At 33.1% G+C, this 21,856-nt stretch overlaps 1 protein-coding gene and 1 long non-coding RNA gene across 3 annotated transcripts in view; both read right to left on the minus strand.

Annotated features, from left to right (window-relative positions):
- Positions 1–21,856, minus strand: part of LOC107994951 (furin-like protease 2) — a 376,396-nt gene that overhangs the window by 289,210 nt on the left and 65,330 nt on the right. The gene's annotated exons all lie outside the window — the stretch shown is intronic.
- The window catches only part of LOC107994743 (uncharacterized), a 47,985-nt gene continuing 31,117 nt past the window's right edge, over positions 4,989–21,856 (minus strand). The window contains exon 3 of the long non-coding RNA XR_001765375.3: positions 4,989–5,075. This is a non-coding gene — a long non-coding RNA (uncharacterized LOC107994743). The remainder of the gene's footprint in view (positions 5,076–21,856) is intronic.

The raw sequence follows: 21,856 nt of genomic DNA on the forward strand, positions 1-21,856 counted from the left end.
TCTTTTACAATTTCTTTTATCATAAATCAAGTTATCATAAATCAAATTTTAATGATGTGATGATTTTATTAAAAATTAAAATATTAAGAATAAAATGATTTTATACGATCATACGCTACAATGAAATCAAACATTCAACTTACATTATCGGGAGCGCGGATCGTTATCGACGATCGAATCGAAGAAAAAGCAGAATCCTCTCAAGCAACGAAAAAGTTTGATTGGCGCGTAGGGGAAATGGAGAACAAAACTTATGGCAGGAATTCGTCCTATTAAGGGGCATTGCTGGCCTATCGAGAACGAGAGGAGTCGCACAGTTCTCAGAAACTTGGAAATCTCGATCTAACTTTATGAAGTGTGGCGCCAGCCTTACGGTGCTCCGTGCCAGTGGTATTCGATCCAGCCTCCTAATTTCTCTTTCCTTTCACGACTCTACTCCCAAAAACGATTCTCATCACCTGAAACAATTTATCTTCGATACTGTTGAAATCTGTCGAAGAATGTAATCTTTTTAAGTAATTTAAAAACTCGAAGCATTGATAATTTTTACTTGACAACCACTGCTTTAAAAATATTGCAACGTCTTATTTTTGAAAATCTCTTTTTATGAAAATCGTATCTTAAATCGAGTAAATTAAAGTTTTTGTTAATAGGAGATTAATAATATTTAGAAGAGCAGATCTAAGAAAACTGACACATGCTCATGTTTTTTCCAGGCTCCAGAGAAATTCTGGCTATAAATTTAGTTGGTGCTGTTCAACTTGCCATTTTGCGGATACAGGTGACTGCGGTTGCCCGCGAGCATTTGCCCGAACCGTGGGCAAAGCAATGGAACGAGCAGAATGGAGGCTTTCGGTCAATGCTGTTCAGCAGTTACTTCAGTCAATGCTGTTCAGCAGTTGCTACAGCCAATATCGAGGACAGCGAGAACAGGCTGGATGCTTTAGATTAGCCTTGTTCGGTAATGCTAACGTTCGTCGAGCAAAGCTACTTAACTTGACTTGAGATCTTGGAGCAGTTGAGTGACACTGAGAACGAAGTTATATTAGCAAAACTAACGGAGATTATGTGCTTAAGAGTTGATCTGTACCGAGACCAAAGCTGTTTACCAGTTACTGTTTAGCAATAGTGAGGAATATTAGTAGGAAATTGAGAGCTTAGAGCAATCAATGGTATTATAAACTCATTACAAATATAAACGTTTTAAATATTGTATATCATCGATTCAATTGTCACATCTGAAGGTTCCAAACAACGAAGAAATATAGAAAGAAACGAAACTGTACTACTGTTCACTGCTGAAAAAACTCTCGCGGGACGGCATAGGGGCAAGAGGGGTCCTTCGTTAGGACCGCCTATCTCCCCACTTCAACCGCTTTGTTGACAAACCTGACACCTCACGGTTATACAATAGAAGAGTTATAATATGAATGTTCAAAAAATTATTTTCATTTCATTTCATGAAGTTATTACGCTATAGGATAATCGTCCAAGATTGGAAGCTGAAATATTTTCGAAACTATTAATTATTATAATTTCGACGCATATCGATATATATTTGTATACGTACAATTATTATCTCAACTAATCGAAAACCAAAATTGACTTTCTCTGTCACAATCAAATTAGTACGTGTGACAAATATCACGGTAGAATCAAAAATGCGTGTAAAAATAGATATTCCTCCGCTGAAGACTTCTTTCCATCGATCTTCCCTTCCTTCAATATCGACAGATCGAGAAGAAGTGGCAAATTGATCGGTCGGTAAAGTGAACTCGGTGGGACTATAATTGAAGAGAGGAACAAGATATCAACGTATCATCCTATTTCCACGTGTTGGAGATTACCGTGGCCACTTGGATGCAGCTTCTAACGAGATTAACAGACAGAGGAGAGGAGAAGAGAGAGGAAGAGAGAGAGAGAGAGAATAGGCAAACGACATTAGCGACAGGTGACGTGCATTAAGAACGATTGTTATTGACGGATCTATGGATGGAAACAGGCAACAGGATCGCTGGAAATACCGATCTTGGGACAGAGGTCTGTTCCAAGGGTGACGTTTATGAGGGAATTACGGACAAGGGCGTTGCTGCATTAGATAATTCTGTGGTAAACTGTATTCTACATCTTGTATCGCCTAATGAGGAACGTGGTGTTGCCCGATTCTCGAACAATGGATTTCGAGTGAATTGGTGTATTCGAATTCGTGGGATTTAATCGAAGGAAAGTTTGGGAAATAATATTTGTACTCGAGGAACGATGCAAATTTCTGAAGCTTCGGTAATTTATATTTTTATCGTACAATATCATACAGTATCGTATATAATATCGTGTATATTTTTCCGTGTGCATTAAGTAACAGTCTGACAAATTGTATTAATTAATTTAACGATAATTATTGTATTTTACTTTGATATATCGTGTATTGGTTAAAATTCCGTGTATATAATATGTTACTTCTTTTTTAAAATGATATTAAAATATCAAAAATTTTCTTAGACATTAAAAAATGATTCAACGTTTCGATCGTCTATAAACAATTTTTCAACATTCTTCAAAAACATATTGATATCAATTCCAAATTACACATACGGAATTATCCCCAACTTTTCTAAAAATTAGTTTAGAATTATTAGAATAATTCGGACAAAGGCTAGGCAAAAAAAAAAAAAAATAAGACGGATAATAAAAAAATAACAGAAAGGGGGGAAGGAGGGGAAAGAAATAAAGGAGAGACGAAAGGAAGACGTAAAAACGTTTCGACATTCGGGCCGAAAGCGAGCCACCAACATGGGAGAACAATGGTGGAGCGGCGGCTCGTTAAAGCATTAAAAGCACTTTTGTCTTCCGTGGCCGGTTAAAAAGTCCAACCCCGACAGACCAATCTACCATGGGCTCGAAAACTCTGCTCCACTTCTCCCTCTAAGTGTTTCCACCCTTTCTCCTCAACCTCCCCAACCCTTTCTTCGTTGACAAGCGTGCTTGCTGATACTGTATTCATATTTTTTTCTTCTTTTTTCTTTTTTTTTTTTTCGTGCACGATTTTCACGATATTTGAATAAGAATTTTTCCACTCTCGATCATATATATTTTTACAATGCCTATATAAAATTCATGTGAACGAATGCAAATCCCTATATATATATATATATATATATTACAATAAATAAGTATAAATAAAATCTGATACGGATCGAACTCTCTTACATTCCGTTAATATAAAAATATAAATATCCAAAATTCTTTCATGCAATATCGCAATATTCAATTTTTTAAAATCACCATCTGTATTATTTACTGTTTTTTTATTGTCGAAGAAAAAAATTTTTCCAAATTAATATTAGGATTCGTTAAGTCGAGTATTAATTGTTCCAAAACGATATAATAATCGGGGATAATTGTGACGGGAAATATAATCGAAAAACATCTACGAGATAAAAGTGAGCGAAATTAGTTCATTCGAAATTTTTCATCGGTTACTCTTTCGATACTTAAGCGACACACGTGGCACAAACTCGAACTACTTTTCCCCACTTTTTCTGTCGTTCGAGTTGAACATATCTCGAGCGTTACTTTAATGGTAATTCGAACGCGTTCTCGGCCGGTTGTTTATTAAGGCGGTTGAACGGGTTGGAAAACGGGAAGATTGAGAGGATTTCGAAGATGGGATTTAGATACACTTGGTTACGCGTTTAAGCGTTAAAGTTGCCAAGTATATATATATATAATTTCATTGCACAAAGTTAATAACATCTTGGATGAATTTTGCTCGTTCGATTCCTCTCGATCGAGCCACGCCAAGAAGCTGCGACCAATGGATCGCAACGACCAGTTCTCGTTTTATCTTCTCCCTCCCCTCCTCGCAATTTGTCATCAGAGGTTACGAGATAACCTCTCCCTTTTGTCATCGTGATATTGAATTGTGATATTATTATTATTATTATTGTTATTAGTCCATTAATAAATTGCCCTATTTCTTCTTGTAGCTGGAACGATACAATTCCATTTGGAGAAATGAAAGGAAGTGACAAGGAAGATAGTGAATTAATAAATAGTGAAAAAATAAACAGAAGATAAAGAAATAACGAATGTGAATCTGATTTATTTTGAAATTTATTGAAATAACGATAATTCGATTGGTGCAAAGGAATTATTGGAAAATATTAGACGACATCTGACGTTAACTTAACTTAAAAATGGATTCTATTGAAAATCTGTAATAGAACAGAAAGATCCGTTTCATCCTTTTCCAAGTTTCCAAAGTAAAGTAAATTTTGAAGCAGAATAATTTATCCTGTAACGGGTAACTGTTCACAAGTAATAAAAAATACCAGAATATAATATTTCAAATTTTAAAAATCGAAAAATCGATATTTTTATGATACTCTCGTATTCATTCCCTGAAATAATAAAATTAGATTCGAAAACCGTAGGAAATCGTATGTGTCGTTAACGGGTGTAAATTTCATGGCGTAAAATATATTCGATTGGAACTGCATAAACCTTGCCCGCTCCCCCCTCCCACTTCAAAACCGAATCAAAGTGGATCGAAGTTGATAACAGAATGTTTCAACATCAACACGGACGAATTGGCACGAATGAAAATGCAATGGCCACGACAAAGGTCTCCTCCCATCTCCCCCCTCCATCCGCTCTGTATGTTTGTTTGTACGTATACCTCTATCATTTACCAAGTTTCATTAGCATACGTGATTGTGACAATGCGGTGGGATCCGCACGCGACAAAGACTCTCATTAAATTTATACGGTGATATGATTCGAGTAATCAACTCGTGGGATAAAATCGAAACAAATTTTCATTTTGTATAACGAGTCGAACGGAAGGATTTAATTTTTAAGAATGAATTAAATCAAATAATTATATCGCTTATTATGATCACCAAGTTCAAACAAGTGCAAAGGGTAAAGAAATTTATCTGGGTAAAGATCGAAGAGAGAGGATTTGTAAATAACAAAAACGAGAAAAATATACATAAACGGGTTTAATTCAAATTGTTATTTACTTAAGTACATATTTATTTATCTTCCACGAGAAACGGAACAACTCACGTTACCTGAAACAGAGAATAAAAGTACAACGTCAATTTGATTGCAATTCTTTGTATGTTTCAATCTCGAGAAACGTATTACCCTAAAAATATCATTCACGAACAATTCCCTCGAATGACGAAAAAAAAAAAAAAAGGGGAAGAGAGACGAAGGAGAAGGTTTAAAAGATCGATTCGTTTCCATCAACGACGGTCAATCAACGTCCACGACATTCCGTGAGGTCGTCACTCTTTTCGAGACTCGGCGCATATAGGAGAGCTCCTACGTCCTAGCAATCCGCCGGCATTCATCACCATCTCCCCCTAGAAATCGTTCGATCCCACCGTGGACGGCGGCGTACGAAATTCCCAGCAGCGACGGTCTTGTTTCGCTTATGAAACAAGCGTCTCGTTTCTCAGGGGCAAATAGCTGCGGTGGACGAGGTTGGTTGCGGAACTGCCACGACACATGCCTAAACTAACCAACCTGGAAACTAAGCGAGCCACGCTTAAGCCCTCGCTAACTGCCGCATCCATCCTCCCTTCTCTTTGCACAGTTAACAAAGATGGGTGGATTGTCGTGTACGTAGGATGAACGTAAGCGTCGGAAGGATAAGCGAGTGTGTAGGATATAAGGCCAAATTGTTTCAATCTCCTTCATTTGTTTGTATTGTACGCGTGAGTATCGTCCTTTTTCCCTTCCTACTTTACCGATAGGTTCGAGACGATGGAATCATCATGCGTCTCAATTTTGCAAGGTAATGCAACACGAGATAATATATTATTTCTGAATTGCATCGGCAATTTTTCACGAAACGTGAGATCGATATGTCAATCGATTGTCGAGATACAACGATTCAAAGTTTCCATAGCGTTTAACGTAGCGTGGAGATTATGAATGGACGTGTGACCTATATTAGTAAACGGACAAAAATTACTTTTTCTTTACACGACGATATCTCGAGAACCGGAAGTTGTGCGGAGATAAACGAAAAAGCGTTTTAAAGAGCAAGGTTCCACGCTTCCAATGATCTTTGATTCGTTGACAGAAAGTCATTATTTTCGGAGCTACAGCGGTTCAAAGTTCTTTTAGTTTTAATAGAGTTTAATTTTAAGGTTTGAGGTAAATGATTAAAAATTACTTTTTCTTTGTGCGACGATATCTTGGGAACCGGAAGTCGTATTGATATAAATCGAAAAGCATTTCAAAGGATAAGGTTCCGCGCTTCTAACGATCGTTCATTCATTGACCGGAAGTAATTATTTTCAGAGTTATAGCGATTCAAAGTTTTCTTAATTTTAATACGATTGAAAGTAAATCACTCTTTTCCTAGGAACAACGATATTTCGGGAATCGGAAATTGAATCGAGATAAACAAAAAAAAAAAGTTTCAAAGAATAGAGTTCTGCGCTTCTAAAATCGTTCGTTCATTATCAAATAGTTAATTATTAAAGTTGAATTTTTTTTTCAAAATTTATAAATGAATACATGAAATATATAAATATTTAACAAGAAAATCCATTTATCACGAGTCTATCCCGGCCTGCCGTGATTCCAATTAAATCAATCTCCATCTCCATCTCAGATTTGTCGCGCATAATGAATTTCAATTTCCATTTTCTAGATCCTTGAAAACCAAACAAACTTTGACCGAACAAAATTTACTGTGCTAGCTAGAGCAACTTACTACCCTTGTACAATCATCCTTTGGCTACGCTACAATCCTCTCTTCTCGTCGCTTGCTTTCCTTCGATATTCGCCGAGTACGCCACTCCCCCAGCCCCCCACTCCTCTCACCATTCTCAGGAACGAAACCGTGACTCTGTTTGCGGTTAAGTTCCACGACTGTTTGAACGAGAAGGTAGCGTCGATGTCTCCTCGTTTGTGTATAGGCATAGGTGGAAAGGAAACGAAACGTGATAGAACAGTCAGAAGAGGTGGCTGCTTGTTATCTTTCCCCTTCTCCTCCTACTGGCTTCTACCATTTCCCTCCTTCATCTATTTTCGATCGTTTATCTGCTCGTACATTCGATTATTCTTTTGTCTTCTCTTTTTTTTATTTTCCTTTTTTTTAATTAGATTTTTAACTAATTGTTAATAGGATATTAACGTTTCTAGGAATTCGAGGAGGACAAGTGAAGTCAAGAAAATTATCGATCGTTTATATTAAATACGATACGTGTGACTAGGTTAATAAACAGATGTCTATGAACTTGATTAAGATCTCGATCACGATCTTCCATCATTTCGATAATTGAGACATAGATTAACAGACTAGGCCTAAGGGAAAGCGTATCTCCTATCCACAAATTAATCGTGCAAGGGTTCAAATGCATGTACATCGAGTCTATATATATATATGTACATATATACATACTAGATGTTCGTGTAATTAAGAACGGAGATGCATCTATAAAATTTTTTAGCTCGATTCTAATTAGGCTATATTTTTAATCTAACCCTTCGAATTTATATATAACTGCCAATCCATCGATAATTAAAAATAATTTCATTTTGTTACACCATTCTCTCTATAGATTTACAGACATACAAGAACAATCTTTTAGAGTCATTCAATATATCATAGACCGCCTATCATAGACCGAATCAAATTCGATCGTTATCAAAAATACGCAAACTTAAACTTAACTTTGATATCAACTCTCCGAAACCACTTGGAAATTCCCTTACTTCCATTCCAAACTTAAAGGGCGTCGTTACGAGGGTGGAATATCGAGAGCGGTTACACCGATTCGTGGATCTTCCTCCTTTCCTCTGTATACACAAACAGGGTGTCTCAAAAATTTTAGAAATTAGAAATTTCCAACAACATTTTCCTTCGCAAAAATTTTCGTTAACGAATTATTAAGAGAGAAACGCTTGGTAGCTTAATGGTAGAGGTAGCAATGGCTACGATCCACTTATGAATCACAAACAAGAATAATATCGTATCTCGAAAAAAGTGTGTTGGAAATTTATTAAAATTTTTTTTCGTAATATATAAAGAAATATATTTTATATCTCGTATGTATTCTACGATATATATATTGTTTAGATTAATCAAACACACTGTCCAACGAAAATTTTTGAGCAAAAGAAAATCTTCAGAATTTTTGGGACACCCTATATATGTACACGTGAAAAGCACACCTGAGCTTTTAACCGGGGAGGAAGATCCGGGCTGTGCCTTTTCCTCGAGGGAATCGCGAGTGTCGGCTCTTGGAAGGCGATACGCGGCCCTGTTAACCCCTTACTACCTCGGTTTTATGGTGGCGACGTTGTAAATGCATTAAGGCGGCGACCAGCGATAGGGAATCCACTCAACGGGGGGAGGGTTTACTTGCATGGTTTAGAAAACCAAGCTTTTGCCTTTCCCTTCTCGAAAATTCGATAATGGTTAACGATATTGGTATTTATAACGGTGAGAATTGGGCGGATTTGGGAAATCGTATGAAATTAGCTCGATCGAGGTTTTTAAGATGGATGGTTTTTAGAAAATAGGTAGGTATATGAAGTTTCGAAAGGCATACGCGTAGTTTGATTGGATAATTTCGATTCCAGGAATTGTCCAGCAGCGCTGTGTTTATTTTGTTGAACTAGAGCCAATCGTAAATGGTTATTGTCATTTTCGTTACCTTAACCTCCTGTTGAACGTTCAAAACGAAATATTTTCTGGATCAATTGGATTTAGTTTCAAGTTTTCACAAGAGATGATAATCCAATTGAACAAAACATCCTGTATATTAACCTGTATTTCGTTTTATTTGAAATTTTTATAATCGTAAGTAATAGAGTAATTGATACTCTAACTATAATAAAGGCAGGAAATGTCATCAAATAATACGTTTTAAATAATCGCCACGCGTCTCTTTAGAGAATCAATTAAGCAACTATGTTCCGCACGATCGATCCGTCGAGTCGAATACAATGTCTGCCAACTACTAAGTCATTAGAATCCTATTATACGCACTGGTAATGGTGTTCATAATTATATTAACTGACGCGACGTTTCGCCTATGGTTAACTGCTCGTTCATCCAGACATGTGGAACGCGATACCCGCCATGATTAATGGAAAAAATTTCTCTGTCGATACATCTATCTTTAATTTCTGTTTTATCGATTCAGTCGATCCAAATCAATGTCTATCTTCGAAAGTATTCGAATGCTTCTCGTGAATGAAATAACTCTTAACGATGGGAGTATATTTGTCGAATTTAAATTCTGAAAATATTAATTGTAATTAATACGATTTTTTTTTCACAAAACCGAATATTTCGAATATGCATTCGAAACATGAAAGAATGTCGAAACTTTGAAGATGAATTTCATTTTTCTCGAAAAAATTTTTGTTGAAAAAAAAAATTAATTCACGTATAAACTATTATGTTTTGCAATCCACTTTAAAAAAATTTTATTAATCCAACTCTGATCTATTATATGCTTTACTAGCGAGATTTTCATTAAAATCAGAATTTTCAAGGTGAATTTCTCATGCAATATAATATGAATATCTTCGTGAACTGTTTCACCTGTAAATTTTCCACTCGAATAGCTTTTAAGGATAATTGTTTCAGTTGAGAAATACGTTTTCACAAATTTTCAACCATTATTCTTCGAAGACAAAAATAGTCACCGCTGAAATCGACGTTTAAAAATATCTTTTAGATCTGGAATCAACGTTTTGATTCACGAGCTTGGAATTTAGAAACGTTACGTCAAAATTCATTTTCACGGGATAAAATGTATTGCTGTTCCATTTTTAAAAATATTTAAACGTTTTAGAGAAATTAATCGAACCTTGTTATTTGAACTCGAATAAGCGATTAAATACATTAAATTTAATTAGAGAATATTCGAAGATTAACTTTTGATTAAGCGAAGTTTAATCGAACGTTTTCGATTAAATATTGATTCCAGCTAATTTATGAATCGTTGATTTAATTAAAATAAAGTATTCCGTATTTCATTTTTATAGATAATTTTCAGAAAATTTATAATATATTTATTGTTAAATTATTATTATTAAATTTATAATATATATATTTTATATTTATAAATTTTTAATTAATTTTTTTATTGATATCGATTTATTTACTAAATAAAATGATAGGCGAATGATAGGCGAAACGAAAAATTTATAATATAAAATATGTTTTATTTTCAAAATATAAAATTCAAAAAACTTTCTGAAGTCTCTTTCGACATATTCATTTATTTATAGAGAATGAAATACATCTTCTTCTCACTCTTTTAATTTTTAATAGACATCGAAGAACGAGGATCACTATTTAACCGATATAAAATCGAAATAAAATATAATAAGAAGGAACGGTCATTATCTTGCCATATAAAAGACAAAAAAAGAATATCGTCTTAAATTAAAGATTTTTCGATTTTTTTATAATAAAATAATTAATTATACCGATGAACAACAATGCATAAAGAAGTTCAATTTAAATTAACTTTCACGATCTCTATTAAAAAATTATCAACACCAATAAATCAATTCTTCTCTCAAACAATTTGACTACTTCGAGATAAACTGCACATGCGTGAAAAGCAAATGGCGTGTCGTCACAATGAAATGATCGCGATGAAAAACAAACCTGACTGATCCCATGAAAGAATATCGGAATAATCGAATAAATGTCGAAGGAGGGAAAACTTTTCAAGGATTCAAGTTCACAGAGTTTGGAAACGACCGGGCTCGAAAACGGCTTGGCTCAAAGAGAATCAAACGAACAAACGATTCGGGGTAATGAATGTCGAATTTACTTTGCGTCCCGGGAATGAGAAGAGTCCGTTCGAATTTACCGAGTTGAAACGATTCCTGCGATCGAAGCGCCTCTATTCGAATTCTGTTAACGAATTCCATTGGATTTCGCCCAAGTTTATTTATTTTCGCGGTTTACAAGCCTTCCTTTCGTTTATGCGGGTTAAACGATCGGATATACTCTCGACATCTCGAATGGTTAATCAGACGAGTCAGTTTTTTTTTTCTTTGTTCGTTGTTCCGATTGTAGAAAACTCGATGAACTTTGATAAACTTCTCGGACGAATGAGGGAGGAAGAACAGACTAGCGAATTTGAAACAAATGTGGCAACAATGTAAGGTAATCGTGCAGTTTAAACTCTCTTTTTCTTTTATGGGATTTCCGATCGTTCTTTTATTCCGTAACTTCTATATCTTTGAAGTTATTCGTCGATTTATTTTGGAATTTATTCAATTCGATATTGTTTGGAAAAAAGGATAGTAAATTTAGTATAGAGATTTATAGAATGATTATTTTTCAAATACGAACGTTAATTAATGTGAATTTGCAACGTATCTTTCAATAATATTTTTTTTTTTCTTTTGACGAGAATACAGAGGAAATGTGAGATAATTTGAACGAAGACTATTAAACAAAAACTCATAATATTACGAATGCGTTTCGTGCTTGGAAACTCATGAAATTTATCATCTTGCATATTTAGCATACTCTTCTCTGACCCGCTATGAACAAAAATTGGCTCTTCATATCGTATATTGCGTTATCCTATATAATTTCTTCTAAAATATGCCAGAAAAATTTGGTTAGAGAAAGGGGAAAAAAATTCTTGGAATAATAAATTTTAGTTAAAAATTGTTAATTAATTAATAACTTATATAACGATAAGAGGATAGAAAAATTATTAATTTAGAAAACACGTTTAATTTGAAACATTTTTAAAATAGTTTCAAGAATATTCGCGTGGTTTTGCTTCTTATGATTCATCCTACATATAATAATACAAGAGATATTTTCTGTCCAATTAATTTTTTCCTTTACGATGTAATGTAAATAAAAATGCCAGTATTAAAAATTTTAATTATATTTTTTTAAAATGTATTTAATTAGAGAATTTAACAAAATGGATATTCTTTATGGATTTCAAATGTTAAATCTGTATTAATCAGATTTTAATAATAAATTGCGCTACATATGTATATACGATTAAAATTATAATCTCAAAGGATATTTTATATAATATTTATTTTAATAAAAGCATATTCAAAAATTGTAATATCACTTCATATGGTCCTGTCATTAATTAAATAATTCCTATCATAAAATACAGATCTTTCTAATAAAAAATATCACAAATAAAAAGATATATTTTTAACTAACAATTAATCGTTTATTTTAATCATTTAGATTATTAACAAATTAACAAATTAAGATTTATTATTATTATTATTACTATTTACACGAAAAAACAAAGAAATATCGATCATTCAAATTTTTACAATGGATTAAAGTTATTATCCATATAATAAGATAAGAAAAAAAATGAATAAGAAGAAGAAGAAATAAAAAGAAGAGAAAGGAGAGATTAAAAAACTACTGGAGGTTAGCTCCACGAACGACTTTATCCGCGAGAAAATAATTTCCACAGTGTTACAACCCCATTAATGTCGGACATGACCGTTGTAAAAGCCCCTTTCTTTCCCAAAATCGCAAGAATATTTCAACCTATATACAAAACCCCGTCTCGTGGCCAACCGTCACTTTTTTACAGCTCACCTCTCCCCACTCTCTTCGTCTCTTCATTACAAGGAATAAACAAACGTTGACGCGATTGGTATACGAGATATACGAGACAAAGTGGAGAGTAGTTGGATTTCCACGAATAATTCAGAAACATTGATATGAATGCGAAAATGCGCATTCCACGATACTGTATAAAGCGATGCGCACTGAGATCTCTGTTTCCCTTCTCTTTCTTGCGCGGAGAAAAATACTTTTTCTTCCGCGCAACGATGACGTTTCAACAGCGCGTGACTGGTGGAACGCTTTATCGAATTGAAAAACTGCTCGTCCAAGCGTGAACGGTAAAAACAGTGTATACGTATGAAGGTCGTCACTTTTTAGAGAGAGACCTTCCACTTCAACCACGAAATTGAATTCTTTTAGGTTTTGGTAAAGAAATCAACAGTAGTTGAATATATATCATGTGATTCAAGCAACGAATATTTGATCTTGAGTTACGTGTACAGAGGAAACGATAAAAGAGTATTTGAACAGCGAACTAATTATTAATTATTAAAGTGTTTACGAATAAAATGTGTTGATAGATGTTTATTAAAAAAAACTTGTTGATTGAAATGGTATTTTTGTTCGATAGTATTAATGTGTCGATTCGAAGTTTGATTTCAGTTTAATCAAAGTTAAATAAAAACCTTGATCGGGCTGATTTGAATTTTATTCGTATTGGTTTTCTTAATTCGGCTATCGATTTTCCGTAACAATAAACCTGATTAATTTTCGTTAATAACGAACCGAATTAAATCTTTATGATCTTTAAGTTGATATTAAAAATTCATCAAGAATGAATGATATCTTTTTATAAATAAGTACGATTTTTCTCTCGATAAATTTTCAAACAATTTTTCAATGGAAATCGTGCAAAAAAATGTGAAAAAACTTTTTAGGAAATTAGAATTAAAATAACATTTTATTGTTCGATTTAAACATATAATATGCTTGTATTATATCTACTAAAAATCGTAAATAATTACAAACTGACAAAGGAAATATTATGAAGCATTAAAAAAAAATTCAGAAATACACATTTCTTATTCGATAATCGTGAAAAGGTGAATGATATATATTGAAAATAATGTTAATCGTTAAACACACACTCGTATTACATAAATGATCAAAGGATCGTCCAGTGGAATAACTTCATAATTTATTCGATGTTCAAAAAGAGAGAAAAAAAAAAGAGGGAAAGAAAGGGAGAGAGAAAAAGTTTTGCGATACAGTGCGCGCAGTTCGCGATGTTGAATATGCGGTATAAATATCGTCGTATTAAATAGGCAGGTGTGTCTCTATCTCCCGCGCCAAAAATATTGTACGGATTTCCGATATCCTCCATTTCTTTTATCTTGCATTGAAACGAAGAATATTGAAAAGCTCGAATGAATATCTTTCCAACACAAACAAACCTTGGTAAATTGGTATCGATAACCGCATTGCGCGGATATTATTCAAAAAAAGCGCGGCCTCCGCTCGTTTCTGAAAAGGAAATTACCATTTGCCGGTAAAAATTTTGTTCTGTCGATACACGTCGATGAAAATATTTTATTTCCGTATTCGTTTTTATTATCGACTCATTACGTGAATAAGTAAAAAAATCCATCTGCGCAAATTATCATTGAATTGCAACAGTAATTTTTGAAAAAGAGGAAATTCTTTCGCACTAAATCTTCGTTCGTTTTTTTTTAATTTGATCAAAGAACAGGATATTTTTATAGTTTACGAAATAAAATTAGAGGAAAATAGAAAGGAAATTTATAACATTTGTATCTTTTAAAAAAAAGGATTTTTCTTCTCGACGTTATCGACGATTTTAAAACGAGTATCACATTTGTTCGAGAGAAATCGTAGAAAAACTCGACTATACGATAAGAAAAAGACAGAATTTCATCTAAAAAGATAAGGAAAAAAAGATTGGCAAAAAAAGAAGATGCCTTTACTTTATGAGATTCCTCTTTATACAAAAGAACTTGTGCTCAACAAGCTGTTCTTTATCTTCTATACTTTCATAAATATTAATAAACTGGTAATAAAATAATAAGACTAGGAAGTCGGATGTTTAACGAAAAATTGTTTACTACATTGTTTATTCATTTTATATAAATTTTTCAATTAATTGAATTTATTAAATATAAAAACTGATATTTATTTTACTTACTTCAATTATAATCTTTCTTTTTCGTCCCTTTATCTTTAAACATTCCTTAAAAATTATTTCAAATATTAAAAAAAAATAAGATCCATTTTCTCTTCATTTCCAAATCTTAAGAAAAATTTATAAAAAAAATCGAAACGTCACCAAAAAACAGTAATACATGTTATAAAAGTATTTGAACCGAAAAAATTTACGAAAACGTGACGAGGACGTTGAAAGCAAAATCAGAGCAGGACGATAAGGGTTTGAAGAGCTGCTCGCGTCAATTATCCTGCGCATCCGTCGTTATTTAATTAAGATGCAAACTGCTTTCGAAACTTGAACGCGGTCAAACTGTTGGTAATATCGTCAGTTCGCTTAGACGAATGGTTCGTGTTTAGATTAAGGACCGCGTTTCATCCCATGTTCGTCTATTTCACAGTTGAAAAATATCGTGAAACAACGAGCCATGAAGGACGACATGAAAGACCCGTTATGTCCTTCCCGTTGTTTCACAGTGCTTCGCCCATAAGCCGCGACACCTTTCAGAACTTCCTTGCCATTCGATAATGGCCAAGTTCCTATAACCTTTTACAATGGCCTAAGATTTTACAACTTTCCACCTATTATGGTTTAATGCGAATTTACGTAACGAATTCGACGTTCAACTTGTGCCAGCCAATAAATTTTAATTTGGAAAGATTGGATTTTCTAATAGTTCAACGTAACGTATAAATTATGATTTTTTTCTTTTTTTTTTTTTAAATCGTTCTGGAGACAATGGATGTTGTTCAGAAACAAATATATGTTTGGAAATAATTGATTTAACAGGATCGTTCCGTCCAATTCGAAATTAATTAATCAATTGAAGGGTTCGTTCAACAAAAACAATAATTAAATTATGGTTATAATTATGAAATAAACTTGTATGTAATGAGCTTGATACTTCATTAAATTCATTAGATTACGATATAAATTTTGTAATATAAACATGAAAAAGATCTAAAATTTGAAAGATAAAAAGTTATCCAAAATGTCATGTTTTACAGTTTCATTTAATTTAATTAATTTTACATTTCTATAAATAATACGAATATTTAATATTTTTCTTTCTTCTATTTTTTTCTGAAAACACCAATGATTCTCTATTTAATATCCGTAAGAATAAACGTATTATCGTGAAATTTCAAAGCTCTCCATTAATAGTATTATTGATTAATTTCACAAAAATAAGTAACGAAAACATATCTTTTAATATCTCGAGAAAACGTTTAAAAACCGTTACACAAGTTCGGCTCTAATCGGAATTACCGACGTATGCCGAACATTACCGAAGCTAATCGTAATCTTCGGTCAATGCCGAACATTGCCGAATAATGCCGAATAGAATTTTCGGTATATAGAGCATTGATCGACTTTGATCGAAGCTGTCAAGTTGGAAGTTATTGTTATATAAAATATGCTTATTTACAAATATTTTTCAATAAATATAATTACATAACGTGTCAATTACAATCAATCGTTGTACAAGCAATAATTTCAGTCGCTCACCTTTTAATTTTACTATCTTTAATCGAATAGATCAACTTAAGTGTCCGCGCCAGGCACAGAGGGTCAGTAATTAAGAAAATTGTTTGTCTTTGATAGTGCTTAATTCAATCGAATCAATTAAACCAGATTAAACCCGGTGACATTAATTGCAGGAAATCAACTGTTCACAAGGGGAAAATGCTTCTGGAGATTGAGTAACGAGGTTTGTGTCAATGACAATGGCGGAAATACGCGAGGAAAAAAGAGCTTGTCGCGGCAGGAACGTCGGCAAAAAGCCAACGGTCGGTCACCAAGCCGCATACAGCATTGTGGTAAACAGGAAAAAGGAAATGAGAGCGAGTGTGCGCCGACGTTTGGCGCGTGCCATTCACTGATACAATATGACTTCTCGTATCTCTGCTATTGTAAAGTCTTTGATATTACAAATTCTTCATAATTTTATTTTTTAATTAATACATCTCGATAAGAGAATTGATAAATCATAATGTAAATCTAATCGATAGAAAATGGAATTGTGCTATAAATATTTTAAATTATATATGAAGCTATTTCTTTTTAAATATGAACTTGTAAAGATAATTTCCATTCATAACTTATCTCACTAGATACAAAATATTCGGTTATGAAACATTAACAAAAATTATTCTTCCATGACTAAAATATTCCTAAAATAACTCTTTTTCATTAATTCCAGAAAAATTACAACCTCTTCTCAATCTCTATCTACAAAAAAAGAAAAAGAAACTATATTGTTCACTTTCATCAATCTCAAAAAATCACGACGACTCTCTCCTACCAGTATAAATATTTATACACCTATCGATAAACGGAATCTAAAACCTGTCTGCCACGAAGGGTGCTAGAATGCCATTCGCGAGCGTTTCGCGAGGCGAGCATAGCTTTTATTCAAGTTCGCCTGTACCGGTGTCAATGGAAGAAAGGCTAATGGACATCTGGCCTGTCTCCTCGATCTCGAATAGGAAAGAGTCGTTCGAGACCGTATCGATATCCCGGAAAGCTACGCCCGTAGTCACGAGTCCGTTTCACCGGAAGGATTGAAATTCCGTATCCGTCACCTCGGTTTCTTCTCAGAAATCGGTGCTCTTTCCATCGATTCGGAATAGCTGTCGATCTTGAGTGGATCGTCAAATATGGAATATAATATATGTACGAATAAAGCAGTATTGGAATTTTTACGAAAATATGGAGCAAAGAAGTCGATAGAGGTAGGTAGACAAGTGGATATTTCTTGCTATGGATTTAATTTCGATTTTTTTTTTATCGTTCTTGAGTAGATCGTCAAATATAGAATATAATTATTGAGTAAAGGATGGATTTTTACGAAAATACAAAGGGAAGAAATTTAATTTAATTTGAATTTAATTTCGATTTTTTTTTTAGGATATTTATAAAGAAAGAATCGATCAATCGATTTCGATTTTAATTCTTAATTCGCAAATGACAATGCAAATTTCTGGTTGGAATCGAGATTAAATTTAAATTTTTCGTAAATGATGAAATTAAAAAAATTAGTATTTGAAGATTTATCGAAATAATTTTTTTATATTATAATTGGCACAAGTAAAGATACAATATAAAGCTTAAAGCAGAGGATTTGGTAAGTAAGTTGGTTCAAGGTAAGATTCTTAACTGAAGTTTGGAGCAAATACTACTTTCAATTTTTTAGTTTTGCACTCGTTTGGAATCTTGAAAGGCTTATTAGGAACCGTTCCCCCGAGTTCCAACTTTATTAATCCTATAACACGATTCTTGTATTTTTCTATTCCCGAATCAAATTGAAAAGCAACTTGAAATAGTTTCAAGCAGTTTTTTCTTTTTACTTTTAATTGAATTACATATTTTTTATCTCTTTTTACATCCGAAAAAAATTAAAATTATGATCAAACTCGTAATTGCAAAATAAAGTAAAAACTATTTATTTTCATTAATAAATTTATATTTTTACAGAAAAGAAATTTCGCCTAATCTATTTACCTGCGATTATCTCACAGCCAAATCGCACCAAATCCGCACATCATCCCGGTGATGAAAACTTATTTCCCGTCTTCTTCCATCCCCCCCTCCATAACGAAACATCTCCAATTCTAATATAGAACACCGTCCAAAACATCCCGAATTATTTCAAACGTACAAACACCACCGTTCCCAATTCCACCTTTCCGCCAAGATCAACAAAAACACAGAGCGACCAAATTCGTTTTCGGGGATTCGTGCTAAGAGGACAAGCTGAAACAAGCTTACAACTACCGCGTATAGAAACGCGTGCACGGAATTGGGGCGCGCTCTTGTTCCCGTGGACCAATTATAGAATACTGTGGCAAGTTTTCGTGCGGAACTTCATCCGTCGTGGTCGTTGCCGCGGAACGATGTCGGATCAACTGATTAAATAATTCCAAGCGGTATTACCAAAAAGAAAGGGATAGAAAGGGAGGAAGATAGACGGAAATGCGAACGAAGATAGAGAGATAGTAAGGTAATAGATAGAGTTAGAAAGAGAGAGAGATCAAAATCAAATCAAATTCTTTTCCATTAATTAAAAAGGAAATCACCGATCTTCGAGATTTAGAACAATTTTTAGAATAAGAGTCTCCATAAGAGCGAGAGCAATTTGAAATTTTTATTTTTATTTTTCTTTCAAAACCTGTTCTTATATAAATTTTCTGCTCCACTTTTTTCCACTCGTATCTTCGCCATCCCATCAACCAATTTTGTTTCATTCTAATAGAAATGAGAGACAGACGGACAGAGAGGCAGAGAGAGAGAGAGAGAGGATGGAGGAAAGTGGTGGATTTCCAAAGCTCGTCGAGCAATCACGAAAACCTTTTACGTCATAGGGTTGGGGCGAAACGAGCGTTTTCACGTTCGAAAAGGCGGCGACCGCGTGGAAAATCGGGAACAGGTGGTAGATGGTTTAATCGTCGATGGGGCTGACCGTTCGTAGCAAGACAACGCGTGTAATCGCGTTAACAAATATCGCGACGCAGGTTTAAACGAGGGGCGACATTCGAATCACGGCGAGGAAAGAATTATTTTGAGCGGCACGATCAGAGAAATGGATTCACGTATAAAAAAAGAAAAGAAAAGAAAAAAAGAAAAAGAGAGGAAAAGAGGAAAGTTTTGACGGTAATTTTTCTTGATTTTTTTCATTCTGTTAGTTTTTTTCTTTTTTTTTTTTTCCATGAATTATTCTCTTGTCGGATAATTGGATGAAATTAGTTTGTAGCAGAGGAAAAGATTGAAACGTTTTTTTTGTTCCTTTTCTTTTTTTTTTTGTTTTTTTTGTTTTTACTTTCGTTGAGTGGTTTTTGAATGAAAGAAAAAAAAGGGATTCGGATATTGCTTCAATCGCATAGAGCGTCTCGTGTGATCAAGATTTTTTTGGAAAAAATATTTCTTTAAAAAAAAAATAATAAATTTTTGGATAGAAAATGAAGAATTTTTGTTGAGTTAATTTGACTTTTTTTTTTAAATTTATTTTGAATTTTTATAATATTGTAATTCTATTTTTTATTTTCTCAAGTTTCTGAAAGTTTACAAAGAAACGGAAAGAAATATTTGCCTCCAGTCGTCTCGTTAACTAAATTATCTCGAAAAGCGCAAAGCAATGCATTATTTGCGCAATGTTCATTAATTCCACGACTTAATCGTGAAATATTTGGAATACGATCGAAATAATCAGCAAAAGAAATCATAAAACGCTTTAAATCTTGCCGCGGTCACGCGAGATGCTACAATACGGAGAAACAAATATACGATAAAATCATGATCATAAATCATTCGAGAAAAAAAAATAATAAAAAAAAAAGAAAAAGAAAAAGCATCCATAACGATACGAGAATCGCGTTTGCTTCAAATATACATCGAACAAACGTTTGTTTTGCGAATTTATTGTTTCTTTCAAATTAAGAAAAATTACCCTGCAATTCCTTCTGATTAAGATGCTAATAATTGGCGCTTAACGCGGTTTATATTTGAAAAAGGGGCCATTTATCACGGAAATATGCTATTACGAAGTAAGTGGCTCTCTTGCCAACATTAAGACATTGCTCCAGGTCATACAATATAATTCTACGCTTTCCATATCGGTAAAAGAATTATTTTGAACATTTTTCGTGAAAATGATAAAGTCATCGTGACAAATTTTCGTGCGCTTTTTACTTACTATCCAACTGTTTGTATGTTTGATTTTTTTACTTTATCTTTTTCTGCGAATATTTTAATAATGATAATTTTTATTTTTAATATTAGTTTTTGTTTCGGGTTTTAAATTAATAAATTATATATAAGGGCACACAAATATATATAATTGGTTGTATTCGATCATTTTAGATATATTCGGTATATTTTATGTAAGATTCGTCGGTAAAAAAGAACAATAAAATAAGAATTCTAGCCAACTTTTATTATTTTATTTTTAAGATTCTAATCGTTCTGAAAATTATATATATACGCAATTATCCGACAATAATAAAATAAAAGAAATATATAGCAAAACTTTTTAATTATTTTATATTAAAGAATGAACAAAAACTTTTTTTGTCACAAAGTATATGATTTTAAATAATTTTTTCCTGTCAATATTCTTTTTCTACCAATAAATTTTCAAGATCAAATATAATTAAAACTATAATTTCTCTTTCATTTCAATCATAACGACAAATTCACACTCAAAAAACATAACCTCATCTCGTCTTAAAAAAATAACTTATAACAATTTACCATCGATCAATTCACTATATTATTGTAAAATTTTTATTCGTACACCATTAAAATATAAACTCAATATCAAACTATAAATGATATTACATTATCGAATCTTCTCTAATAAATCGTGATATTCTATCAACGATATATGCACACATACACGTGCCCATATATAACTGGCCCTTATGCGTACGCCATTGAAAAAAATGGCCGCTTTCGGTTAAGCCGATGCTCGTTGCGAGGCGCTGTTAACGCGGTTACGTCAAATTAGTATGTTAAATTGGAACATAGGAGCATAAGTTGTGGCCTCGATATAGAGTTAGCGCGCGAAAACGGCCAAGGGATAGACTGAAATAACGTGGACCGGTAAATAGAACCGCGTATGTATACGCGGTATTTATGTATATACGTTTATACATAAACACGACAGTGATGTGTGCCAAGTGAAAGTGATTCGAGCCCATGATTCGCGACACATTTGGCCTAGTGATGAGCGATCGTAGAATACTTGGAAAATTTGACATGGGAATATTTGTAACGATTATCTAATATAAGAATGTGAATACGATTGTGAGTGAAAGTTTCGAGAATCGTTCTCAAGAAATATTTTTGACGAATGTATAAGAAAAAATATTCTTCAGTGTAATCTTCGAAAATTTTACTTTCTTATTCTCAATCTAACCTAACCTAATTTTGCATATTTACATCAATTATTGAAAGTGTGAATATTTTTGAATATATATATAGTTGGAAAGTTGCTCTCGAAAATATTTTTTATAAATGAATATTGCAAAAAAATATTCTATAAAAGAATTTTCGAAAATTTTCTAATG

The sequence above is a fragment of the Apis cerana genome, linkage group LG1, assembly GCF_029169275.1.
Source record: "Apis cerana isolate GH-2021 linkage group LG1, AcerK_1.0, whole genome shotgun sequence".
Classification (NCBI taxonomy): Eukaryota; Metazoa; Arthropoda; class Insecta; order Hymenoptera; family Apidae; genus Apis; species Apis cerana.